Source organism: Canis lupus, chromosome 1 (assembly GCF_003254725.2).
Source record: "Canis lupus dingo isolate Sandy chromosome 1, ASM325472v2, whole genome shotgun sequence".
Taxonomy (NCBI): Eukaryota; Metazoa; Chordata; class Mammalia; order Carnivora; family Canidae; genus Canis; species Canis lupus.
This window is the reverse complement of record NC_064243.1, coordinates 96,656,265-96,668,960: the sequence shown is the minus strand read 5'-3', so window position 1 is coordinate 96,668,960 and position 12,696 is coordinate 96,656,265. Positions and strand designations below refer to the sequence as shown.

The following is a 12,696-nucleotide window of genomic DNA, read 5'->3' as shown; positions in this document are numbered from 1 at the left end:
GTGTATGTGTGCACCTGTATACATGCATGTGTGTGGTGTGCATGCATATGTACGTGTGTGTCTGGTATGTTACATACATGGGCATGTGTACACGTGTGGGTGTGACGTGTGCACTGTGTGTGTATGTGTGTACACATGTGTATGTGTGCGTATTGTGTTGTGTGTGTGTGTGGAGTGGGGCTGCACATGTCAGGGGGTGAGGAGAGACAATGACAAGCATGCCCGAGAGTGAATAAGCATCATCTTTGGATCCTGTTGGCCCGAGCTCAGGGCCTCGCGGTGCGACAGTCATGCAGCTCGTCTGAGCCCCTTCTGTGACGTGGGAGAACACCTCCGGAACGCCATCCCCAAACCGTGCGGCCCTCTGACTTCAGGCTGGACAATGCCACAGCCCTCTCTGGTTTTGCCGGGTTGGGTGGGTGGTGAGTTAGGAGCCGAGTGAACCAGGTCACCTGCAGGCTGAATGTTCGATTGTCGATACCCCACCGAGCTCCTTGACCTTCCACAGGGCTGGTGGCTGCGCAGCAGCCTGGCCTCTGAGCAAGAGGGGAGCGGACAGCCTTGCTGCTCTGAAGTGAGTGATCCTTGCACGTCTGAGCACTGCGATTGTCAGCCGAGGGGTGCCATGGCGTGGCCAAACCTTCACCGCGCTGGGTGTGTGATGGTCACAGAGGTCGGGGGGCTTTAGAGGACGGGGTGCAAATGCCGGTGTTGCTTTTGCTGTGAAACTGATTCTCCTCTGTGTTTGGAGAGGGCTGCAGCCTCTGCCCTCAGGCTACCACCTGCACTTACCCACCCTCCTCTCTTAAGGTGTCTGGTGGACCCAGGCCCCTGGGAGGACGGAGAACAAGAGTGTCCTTCCAGTCAGAGCTGAGAGTCAACATGGGTCATTCAGTTACTGATGGACACACGTAAATTAAGCCCTGTGGTAAGCCCGGAGCCACACGAGTTCAGGGAAAACACAGTGGAGGGTAGGTCTCTCCTCACCCCGTCCTTGTTCTCATCCCACCAACCTTGTAAAACAGCCGCTCCAAATTCTGTGCTATCGATGTCGTGGGACCCTCCTGGGTGGCCGGAGTGATGGACAGGTTTGGGGCACTCTTTATCACCAAACCCACTTAGAGGGGGACGTGCAGGCTAAGGCCTCAGGTGGGGTCAGGCCATGGGTGTGGTGGCCACTCTGTACTGTAAAGCCTTCTCATGCTCCCAACATGAATCCTCTCGCTGTTTGCTCTGTCCTAGCTAGGGTGGCCCCAGTCCTGGGGGAGACAACAGGCAGATGGGAGCCCCCCTACCCATGCGTGTGTGCACCGGCCTATGGGGAGGGAGGTCCCTGGCCCTGACGGCTATGGGAGCAGCCAAAAGCTGCTGCCAGCACCCTCACCTGCCACCTTTCACACCTGCCAGGCACAGCTTTGATCACGTTACCCCCCGGCTCCAGAGTGCCCCGTGCTCCCCACCCTCTGTAGGCACAAATGCAGCCCAGCTCCCCGTATGAGTTAGCTGAGGTTGCTGTAATGAAGCATCACAGACCAGGTGGTACAAGTAGCACAGGTTGGTGGTCTCCCACCTCTGGAGGCTGCGAGTTCAAGAGCAAGATGTCCACAGGGTCGGTTCCCTCTGAGGCTGTGAGAGAGACTCTGCCCCAGGCCTCTCTCCCAGCCTCTGGTGGTTTGCGGCCAATTTGGGCCTGCTCTGGCTTGTAGAAGTGTATGCCGCTCTCTGCCTCCAAATCACGTGGGCTCCTGGTGTCTGTCTCTGTACCCAAATTTGCCTTTTTATTATAAAGACAAGAGTCACGTTGGATGAGGACCCACTACCCTATCGACCTCCTCTTAACTTGACCACAGTGGCAAATGCCCCAGTTCCAAATAAGGTCACATTATGAGGTACTGGGAGACAGGGTTTCAGCAGATCTTTTTTTTTTTTTTTTTAATTTATTTATTCATGAGAGAAACACACACACACACACACAGAGAAAGAGAGAGAGAGAGAGAGAGAGGCAGAGACACAGGCAGAGGGAGAAGCAGGCTCCACACAGGGAGCCTGATGTGGGACTTGATCCCGGGTCTCCAGGATCATGCCCTGGGCTGAAGACGACCCTAAACCACTGAGCCACCCGGGCTGCCCTCAACAGATCTTTTTGGGGGGACCCAGTTCAGCTCATAATGCTCCCCAGGTTGAGTGGTCCACGGTGTTCACCACCTCTTCCAATCTTTATTTACCGTCTCAGATTCCAGAGTCCTCTCCTCTGTCCCCTCAGGACTCCCCTGGCCAGCATGCTGCCTGGGAGACTCAGCGCTCCTTACGAATCCTCTACGTCCATTTAGACCAAGCGAAAACACATTTTCTTGGTTATCTACATGAGAGTATTGGACTCGCTTCTTGAATGCACCACAGATGAATCAACGACTCATAGACTTTCTTGCCATTCTTCGACCTTACGGGACAAGACCTGGACAAGAAAGACCATGGCTCTGGGTGAGTTGTCAGTACAGCCAAGGGAATAGAACAGCCAGGACACTGCATTACCTTCTGGACTGTTCTCTCTGCCTAAAACCATCCTCCCCCTGCTCCTGCATCCCCCTCTGAGAGTGGACATCACCACCGAGGGCTGGAGGTGTGGACAGTGCCTGTATGCGTGGGCTGCATAGCCACACACAGGCCTGGGAGGCCCTTGGGGTGCCCAAAGGAGCCAATCGTCGGGAATAGAGGACCATGACCCCATGCCACGGCTGGGGGCCAGATCTTCCTGTGTCGGCCTCTCCAAGGACAGAGAGAATTCTAAAGTCCAGCCTGCCCTTCCAAGTCATTAGGGAAGTATATTTGTCAGGGCAGAGGAACAGCATGTCTCCTACTTAGCAGTTTGTAAGCTTGATTCATAACTTAAAAACCCTTAGCCTTGTGGCCCATGATTGTCCGCTTGTACTTTTGCTCTGGGCCCAGCAACATTCGAGGCAAGCCTGCTCTGGGCAGCCCCCATCTGCCCCATGTACACCAGTCTGAGACTTGTGTTCTCCAAAACGAGCGCCCATTGAGTTGGTCCTTCTGGGCTCTTGAGCATTTGTTCTAGACCATCCCGTTTAGTCTTGATACCATGACAATGAAAGTGTCTCCACAGGAGTATACACTCCTCCCAATAAAAAAGTGTAGAATGAACTAGTGAGTGGGGACAGGGTGAGGGGTCCAAAGGGCACAATTTCAAGCCAAACCATCTGCCAAAGCAAGAGGAAGGGTGGATTCAGGGGCAGCAGCTAACAGGGTGAGACCACTGGTGTCTCTCCATGACGAGGCTTGATGTCCCCATATGCACCTGCTCCTGCTTGGCTGGGAATAAGCGTCCATGGCTCCCACGACTGGCTCTCAGCCGCCTGAAGATCTGATGGAGATGCCTCACACGGCCCTAGTGACAGAGAAACGGTTGCCACTCTCGAATGAGCAGAAGAGAGGATGGGACAGCACCACTCTGAATCTATTCAGGAATTTGCAAAGGTGCATGAGATGCCTAAAAATCAGTGCAAAGGGTACCTACAGATGAAAGTCCCTTGGTTGGACAGAAACACCTGGACTCTTCCTTTGTGCACGTGGATGGAGACGGAGGCTCTCCCCTTCTTCTGCCCCTGCTGCCCTGTCACCTGGGAGACAGCCGCCCTCCTGGTGGCTCACACGGCCTTCCATTGTGTCCTCCACCTGCAGGCTGTCCCTGCCACCCCCATGCCCTCCTGTCCCCCTCAGGGACATCACGAACCATTCCCTCTTCTCCCCCAGGGTGCATCTTCCAGAGCTAAATTAACTTTGTTTCCCAAAAAGTCACTTGGGCAAAAGCATCCCCTCTCATGCCCGCTTTCTCTTCGAAATGTCTTCCAGATGCTTCTGCAAGACCTCCTCTCTTTTTCTCTCCAGTCTCCTTAGGATTCAAAATATCACTCCTGTCCTGGCTGAAGCAGACCGGTGGCCCCTTAGAAGAGTGTTCGCCACGGAAAGCATCTTGTTTTACATATTTGGCACAGAATGTGTCTTGATCTCATTCCCCACAGCTGGCTCCGTGCTAGTTCACTAACAGCTCCATTTACTGGGAAGGAACAGAGAGTCCCGGGGATGCTTTAGACAAGTGGTTGGTCAGCCCCAGCAGCCAACAGCTAAGTGAATGCTGTTTTTATAAACCATCCCCACTGCCCCCACCTAATTTATGGAGCTTGGAAATAAAAAATAGAAGCGAGGTAATGGAGAACTGTCAATCATTACGTCAAGAGGTTTTAATCGGAGGCAGATAGATCTCCAGGTATCTGAGAAATTGCAAAAATCTGAGGGTAGGAACACACATTAATCATCAATTTCACTTTATTGTGTTGGAGATTATGATCTACCCCCAGGCCCCACCCAATTTTCATCCTTAGCCATAGAACCTTTATTTTATGGGGAATAACAATGAGTCCGGCTACAAAATCCAAATCCCTCAGCTTTCGTTGCAAATGGTGTGGCCATGCCTGTATCCTGGTCACTGAGTTTAGCAGGACATGCTGGGTGGGGCCTTCAGGGAAGCACCTTGAAAGAGGGATGCACTGGCCTGCTCACTCTTGCCCTTTCACCTTTATCCTTCTTTTTACCTGGAATGCAGACACGTTGGCTGTGCTCCAGCAGTCACCTTGGACCACAAGATAGTTTTGCAGTTGGAAGCCACATACCAAGGGGGGTGAAATGGAACTTTGGAAGGAGACTGGCACTAGCTTCTTTGGTCCTGTTTATGCAAGATAAAAAAAAAAATCCTTCTCTTTAAACTGCCGTCACATGGCTTCTGTTTTATGCATTGAATCTCATGCTGGCAGATCCATCCCACTGCACTCAAGTGCAAGAAATGTCTCATTATTTTTCTACGTCAACGTAAAATGAAATTCAAATCCCACTAAGCTGGCTGGTAAGAAATTCCATCTCGGCCAGGTGTAAAGGACCCTTATGCATACCTCTGGGCTTCCTGTTACACCTAGAGAATGTGGTGAAGTCTTCTAATATTTGGTTCATCAGGATGGCTGCTGAGATGCCCACCCAGAGGAAGAACTTGGCCTAAAGTCTCCAGGCCTGGTATGGGCATTGAGGACTTGGGCCTGGCATGCCGCTGGTCCAGCCCCCATGGGTGCTCTGAGCAGCTGCACCTGTCTGCCCCTGGGGTTTTCTGAGGGCCCCAGCACTGACCTGTACCACCCCAAGACCTCTCCAACTCACACCCCTCCCTAGAATCAGGGGACTCCTTCCCTCTGCCCAGCCTCTGCCTCCAAGCTCTCGCCTTCCCCTCCCCTCCTGGAAGACCCCACATTGTCACCCTGGGGCCTGTGGTTCTTAAACCATAAACTGAGCCTCCTCCCTGAGGGTGAATGGGCTCACTCCGGGGAAGGGGCTTCTTACCTTGTCCTGCCGCTCGCATGGAAGCCCATCCTGGGAGAGGCCCAGCACCTCCCCGAACTCACAAACAAGGAAGGTAGAGCACATGCAACAGGCTCTGAAACTACCTTTGGAGTTTCCACAAATTTCCACATCAGCATCCCTTGGGTCAGCCTCTTCTTGTGTCCTCAAAATATAGAACAGTTGCCAAGGTTAAGAGCTTAGAAATTTGAAAGACAAGACAAGGACGGAATGGAAGGTAAAGTACAAAATCAATGAAGTTTAAACCGGCAGGACTCGGATCTTGGTGCGGGAGGAAGGAAGATGTGTGTCCACAGCCTATGCCTTCACGTGGTCAGCAGCTGCCATGTGACCTGCGACAGGGACGGCGAATGAGCCACAGCCTGCGCCAGCCACTGTTTGCCTTTTACAACATGTTCCATGACTCGATGTGTTACCAGTTACATAAAGAAGAGGACATGGCACGTGAACAGGGGTGTGAGCTCTTCCAACGTGAACTCAGGGATGAAGTGGAGTCTGGCGTGAGCGACCAGCCCTTACAAAAAAAACCCAGCACGGGCTCCTCACTCGACCTTGAGAAAGATGCTTTATCCCCCCAATATTTGAAACTACGGCTGGGGTTCCATCACTCACAATTTCTGGTCATTCTAATGCAACCAACGATCACTCTTCGGAAAGCTCTGCTTCGGTTTTCCCATCTGCAAAATGGTCCACCCCTAGAGAGGCCCGGCCTGTGTGGTGCCAGCCTGGTGCCAGTGCGGAGGCAGCTGGCTTCCTTGTCACCACGCTTACACCTCTGGTGACTGTCGGGGGCCTGGGCGTGGGGACTCACGGGGGTCCCGTGCTGCCCAGCCAGCTTGCTGGCAGTCACACCTGCCCCGGGGAGTGGGTGACGGAGTTCAGGCCTGTTTGGGTTTGTGGCGCCTAATGACGGTGTCACAACAGCTTGTGTTGTTGGATTCAGTTTTGGGCGTTCGCCATCTGATTACTGCGCCCATCTGACTCACTTGCCTGTCTGGAGGCAAGACCGAATCTGAAGCACAAGAAACTTAATGCACTTTTTTGGGGGGTGAATGCAAATCAATCCCAAGGCTTTATTTTCTCTGAGTGGTACCTGTGGTCACATTGAAAGAAAGCCCCAATGTGCCCTCCTGGGTCAGCTGCTTCCCTGTTGTTTCTTACCTGGCGATTACATTTCCTTACAAAAGAGACAATTAGTCCATGGAAAATAAGCTCACTCACACTGAGCACCGGTAGGCTGCGAGACAGGTCACCGATGGGTCAGGAAATTACCTTAAATTGTGCTTTTGGCCAAGGGAGGGATACATTCAAGGAGGAGGCCCTTGATCTGTCTAAATGGAGGCTGAGGTGTCACACTTGGGAGGCCAAGGGTCCTGCGAGGGGGCCAGGAGCTGCCAGGAAAGCCGTGTGCCCCGACCCTGCATGGGCCCCTCCCGGAGCTGTGCAGGCACCTATGTCCCACTGAGTGCTGATGGGTGTCCTAGAAAAGGGGAGAAGACCTGGCTGCTCTGGGCTCACGTAGAAGGCCTCCCACTGTTTAGTGGATTCTGGTTGGGGTTCCTCCCATCCAGCCTGCACTGGGCCATGTGGGCTTTCCTGGGGGCACGGGGCACTCACATCCCCCACGGAGGGCCGTGGGCTGGCAGGGCGGGACTGGGACCCAGGGCCCCTGAGTGATGCTATGAGTAGCCCTGGGTCCCGTGCATGTGCACCACCATGTCTGGGTGCTCTTCAGCGGGGGCTGCGGGTGCCCTGCCTGCAGCTCCTCACTCCAGCCTCAGTGTCCCTGATGTAGGATGCTGCAGGTCAGAATAACCGGATCAAGTGTTCCTGAAGGTCCCCCCGCAGTAACTGGCTGGGCGAGACCCCTTCCCAGGAGGCAGGTGCTGACAGCCTGGAAAGCCCGAGCGCCCTGATTGCAGCACCTGGCCAGCTGTGCTGGCAATGCAGGGTCACCCCCTGTGTGGTCAGCACCCACCCCGGGGCCGGTGGAGGGGAAACTGGCTCAACAAGATTTCTCCCCAGACCCGATCCAAGAGCCAGGACAAGGATGGAGAGGGAGGAATGAGCAGAACCAAGAGGTGCACGGAACCCGGGAAGCACCTGATGCTCTAGCACATCTGCAAAAGCAGCGTACTCTGAGCACTTACTGTGTGCCCGGCAAGTGACCGCATGTCACCAGACCTGCGCAGCCCCCAGCAAACCAACAGAAAGGCCGCTGGCATCCCCAGGGCCCAGAAGATCCCCTAACTTAGGGAATCTGGGGCACACAGAGGTCACGGAGGAACCGGCTGTCCCGAGGGAGGTGGCAATGACCTGACGTGGCCCCAGTCCAGAGTTCAGATTCAGACTCTGGGGGAGGGGCACGGCACCTGCAGGGTAACCCAGAGGGCCCTCTGCTCTCCGCGCTTGGAGAAGCCCTGCTCTATGTGGAGCCCTCGATTGCTACGTTGCAGACTGGTTTATTCTGATGAATGCCGTCTGCGTCTGGCTTCTGAGGGGCCGCAGGGATGCTGCACAGCCCCGCCTGAGCCCGGGAAGGCCCCCAGCCCCCCACCCCCACCCACAGCACCTGCGGGGCGCCCCGGGGCTTTCTGGGGCCCTCCCTCCCCGGGGTCAGTTGTCTGCATGCTCGTGTGGTGCAGGCTGCGTGTCTGTGGGAATCTGGATGAGGCCTGTGTGTCCTTGAACACGTCCCCGGGCGTGTGGAACCCGTGACGATGCACCAGAGTGAGCCATGACAGCCCCTCCGGGTGGACCCAGCCCACGCAAGGCTCAGCCGAGAACTGTCAACAGGTGATCGCAGCACTTGTTTTGTTCCCGGGGTGAAGGGAACAGGACATGCAGGAGGACGGACATGCAGGCGCAGCTCTCTCAGTTCCAACAAAAACAAGCTGATTCCTGAACATTTGAACGCTCCCTCATTGTGATTTCCAGGGACTGCTTTGCTCTGTTTCTGTTTGTCAAAGTCCCCGTTCCCTGGAGGGAGAGCGTGTCCTCCAGCCTCCCGTCCTCGGCTAGGGGGACGGCTGCTGGGGGGGAATCATGTTCAGTGTGTGCTGGGTCCGCACTTTGCACCTTGCAGAGGGCAGGACAGCGGCTCCGGCGTCGGGCAGGCGGGGCCAGGTGCTGAGGGCTGCAACCCCCACGCAGAGTGCCTCCCGTCCAGGGAGGGTGACAGGCCTCCCTGGGGGCACGTCCCTCCCCTTCTCTTCTTCTGTTCTCAACATTTTGTCCTGTTTCATTTTCTGTTTCCTCCCCGAGCTCCCTCGGGCACTGCTTCCCAGTGGCATGCTTGGCTGGGGTCCCCACGCAGGGGCAGGGCGGCTGGGGTCCTGTGGGTCCGGAGAGGCCCTGGAGGTGGGATGCCTTCACCTTCCCCTGCTGGCCGGTCTTTCCTGCCCTGGGCATTCATCATGTCAGGGGCGCAGCGGGAGGCGTGCTAAGGCTGGGGCCTGCCTGGGACCTGAGATGCGGGCAGGACCCAGGGGAGGGCTGGGATTGCTGGGCTGAGGCTTTCCGGACCCTGCAGAGCCCCCTTGGGGATGACAGAGGGAGGAGGTGTTTCTGAGGCCTGCCAGGGAGCGGGCAGGAGTGGGCAGCTGCCTTCCAGAGTCACACAGGAGACCCCGCGGGCTCCCTAGATAGCGCACGGTGGCATTCTGAGGACACACGCTTTGCCCGCCTCTGCATGTGTTCCTTGCTCTTCCACACAGCGATCCCCAGCTCTCCAACATGGGCTGTGCGTCCGACGACCCTGTTCAATTGCAACACTCATTGCAGTCAGCCCAGCCTCTGCAGGGAAAGGACTCAGCGCCGCAAGGCTCTGCTCACTTGGGATGCTGGTCACAAGTCCCAGGGGCCACCAGATTGTGATGTCCCAACTATACAAACTCAGGGCTCCCGAGATGTTTGTTTAGGGTCACGTGTGCATCTCTTGTGGGACCCATGGACCCATAAGGCAGAGCCACAGAAAGCAGAGATGAATTGCATTGTGTGGGACTGTCCACGGGTACCAATGCTACAAAGACAAGTCGGGGAGTGGTGGCCAGAAATCAGAGCCTGGTGGGTGCCCAGGCGGGGAGGGGCATGATGTGGGGGTGCCCAGGGGTGCCTGGGGTGTCCTCACAGGTCCTCAGTGCTGGTTACAAGCCTGTTTCTCTCGCAGGGCTTTGCTAAGTGCTTTCCATGCTCATGGTATATTTAACAATAAGCAGTTAAATAAATCCACTCGTGTGTGTCTATATGTACACGTCTATGGGTCTGCACATGCGCGCGCGCACACACACACACACACACTCACACACTATAAATAACACACTATCTTCCTCTCATCTGAATTGGCCAAAGGTCTGCAAGAATCTGCTGGGATAACCGGTTTGTCCAGGGGCTCTGGGCCTTGCCAAGCGATGCCTCGCTGCCTTCTTTGAATTGGGGCCCTGTTGGGCCTGGCGGGCACTGCCCGGGCTAGAACTGGTCCTGGCGCTCCTCTTTCAAAGGGAAACCTGCCACCCTGGGAGGAAGCCAGAACGGGCTTCTGGGATGGGAAGTAAACTCAGGGAGACCGTGCACCTCCATGGGGTTCCACGGGGTTCCCACGCATGACCCTGCCAGAGCTTCTGACCCAGCAAGTCTGAGAGTGGACGGCCCTGCCTGGAAGCTGTCCAAAGGCTAGAAAGGACACGGGAGCAGGCTAGGGGCAGCCACGACAGCTGCTGGCAGGAGGCCCAGGGTCCGAGTCACCCCCGGGAAGGGCCAGCAGGGCACTCCTCCCTCCCGAGGAGGAGCACTGGGGACAGAGCACACGTGTGTGCAGACACTTTTAAGTGAAGGGCTCTGGGGTCAAGGAAGCCACTGGCTCCTTCCTGTAAGGCAGCAACATTCTCAGAAGCCAGCTTTCACTTTCTAGGCCTGCCCGGGGCCTTGTGTCTGGGGGCTGAGGAGACATCCCTACCCCCCACCCTGCACCCCCCTGCCCAGATTGTCAATGATTGAGCAGGGTAGGAGTCATCAGAAAATCAGAGGAGAGGTCAGGTCAAGGAATCTTGTGAGATCCCCAAGGGAGAGCGCTGGGAGTGCCAAGCGGGGTGTTCTGGGGAGGCTCGCCTGGTTCCCCGCGAAGGTGCCGCCTGACCCGGCCACCGAGGCCCCGGCCATGAAGTTGTGCCGCCTGCGGGGCAGCAGCGGGGACTCTGGTCCGTCTTAAGCCACGTGTGTACTTGGATGGAGCTTTGCCTCTTCCTGCCCCTTGTGCCAACGGGGCGGTCCTCTGCGTTCCCGCGAAGGACAGCACCACGTTGTTTCAAAGGCAAAGTGAATCACATCTTTGTTGTCTTAATGCACCACAGTGTTGACGCGTTTGTTTCTTTGAATCTTTTTTTTTTTTTGGCTGGTTCATCTGTCCTGTGATTCTGCAGGTGAATAATTTTATGCTCCTGCCCTCCTCCTCCGTCTGGGCCAGATTTTTATTTGGCCTGGTTGGGTTTTTGGAAGCAAGGGAAAGGAACTGGTTTGCATGGAGAGCCTCCTGGGGCTGGTGCCCACAATCCCCACCGTGTGTGCTTCGTCGACGAATTTCTGTAAAAGGAATCCAGGATCGACGGTGGTTCTTAACTTATGCTTTGTGGGATGGAACAATTTCCTACTTGATTCGTGGTGACCTGTTTGTGTGGGGATCTCGCAGGCATGTGCAAGCTCAGGAGCCACATCTCAGCAGTGCCGCGGGCGAGTGTTCTGGACCGCTGACCTCTAAGTGATTTGCACGGAAGAAAAAAGCAGGCAGATTCCTGCACATGGATTCAGAGACTCGTCACAGAACAGAGACCCCATTCTGGTCAATGCTGTGTCCCCACAAAGGGTTCTGGGCTGACCTGCAACCCCCCGCTCCAGCCATACACCTTCAGTCAATATTTGGAGGCCAGTTTAGGTAAATATCAGGACCTCTCAGGACTCCTTGCAGCAGGAAACCTGACCCTCCCCTCCGCCCCCAAATGTAGCATGATAAACAGGCATTGGCCAAAATAACAACCCAGCTTCCTGGAACATGCTTGCTCAGAGCCGTCAAGAGAAGCCCGAGAAACGTCAACCTGACCTCTGCCTCCTTGTACGCACAACCTGACCTTCGAAGATCAAACAAATACACCCTTCCTCCCGTAATCCTCCGGCGTGTTGTAGCTCCCTATGATCATCAGAGGCCCGGGGCCAGCCACAGGCGGGTGCAGCCTCGGGGTCAGTTCACCCTTGCGGTGCCAGCACAGGTCCCCAGGTGTGGGAACCTAGCGGGGTGAACTGCTGAGTGTCACCTGAGTTTAGCTTTGCTAAAAGAAACTAAAACAACTGCTTAAAAATGTAGTAAAAGATCCCATTTCCTGATATGGAATTAAAGACACACGAAGAAGAAATAACTTCATTAAGAAGACAAGCCCTCTTGGTGTTGGTATTAATAAACAATAGTAACAATAATAAAGACAGAACCTGGAAGAATGCACAGACTGACCTGTCCCCTGCTCCAGGTGATGCATCTGTGACAACGTAGAGGCCAGAGGAGTGGGCACCTGTCCGGAGGGTCCCAGGCCACAGAGAGAAGCTTCTGACATTCTGGCTGTGTTTTCAGTGTTTTGCATTAGCCGTGAACTTGTGGGCTACTGCAGGGATCATTTCTCATAGGGTGGTGGCTCGTTGGATCTTTGTGATCCTGGGGTGGCTCTGGGTTTTCTGTATCTCCACCCGAGACAGATGAGACACTGATACCATGTGCTCTTATCCTTCATAGAGATTCGCGGTCGGTGATCTTTGCAACACCACCTGGGTTTGCTTGTAACATGCACAGAAGAAGCTCCATGGTTCTGTTATAAAAGAAAATCTTTAGTAAACCATTGTCATTAGGAGAGTAATCTAACCAAAATTCCAACAATGGTGGAAAAGAAAATAAAATTAGTCTGGATACTGGCATAGGCTGGACATCTGGGCATCACCAGTGATTCTGGTCTAACACCAACCCCTTGCCCGTGCCCCTCATTGCCTGCCTTTCTCTGCATTAGCACATTCCTGGAATGTGGGACTGGATGCTCAGTGCTTAAACACTCAGCTATTTCATTCTGGGAGGTGTGGGCCCTCCTCTGCCCTGTGCACTGACGCCAGAGCAGAGGGGGCAGGTGTGCTTGCAGCATGGGATGGAAATGTGGTCCCGAGACTGAATCAATCAATCGGTTAGCGTTTGCATTTACAATGAACATTGTTACCATAGAAACCCGGTGGAAAGATGACCATGAGCCTGGA

At 55.0% G+C, this 12,696-nt stretch overlaps 1 long non-coding RNA gene across 1 annotated transcript; it reads right to left on the bottom strand.

Moving 5' to 3' along the window:
• Positions 1-1,967: 1,967 nt before the first annotated feature.
• Positions 1,968-5,954, bottom strand: LOC112644853 (uncharacterized). Its single transcript, XR_003126814.3, has 3 exons — positions 5,401-5,954; positions 4,608-4,738; positions 1,968-2,455 (listed from the first exon to the last, which is right to left on the bottom strand). It is a non-coding gene; the product is annotated as an uncharacterized LOC112644853 (long non-coding RNA).
• Between the last annotated feature and the right edge of the window lie 6,742 nt (positions 5,955-12,696).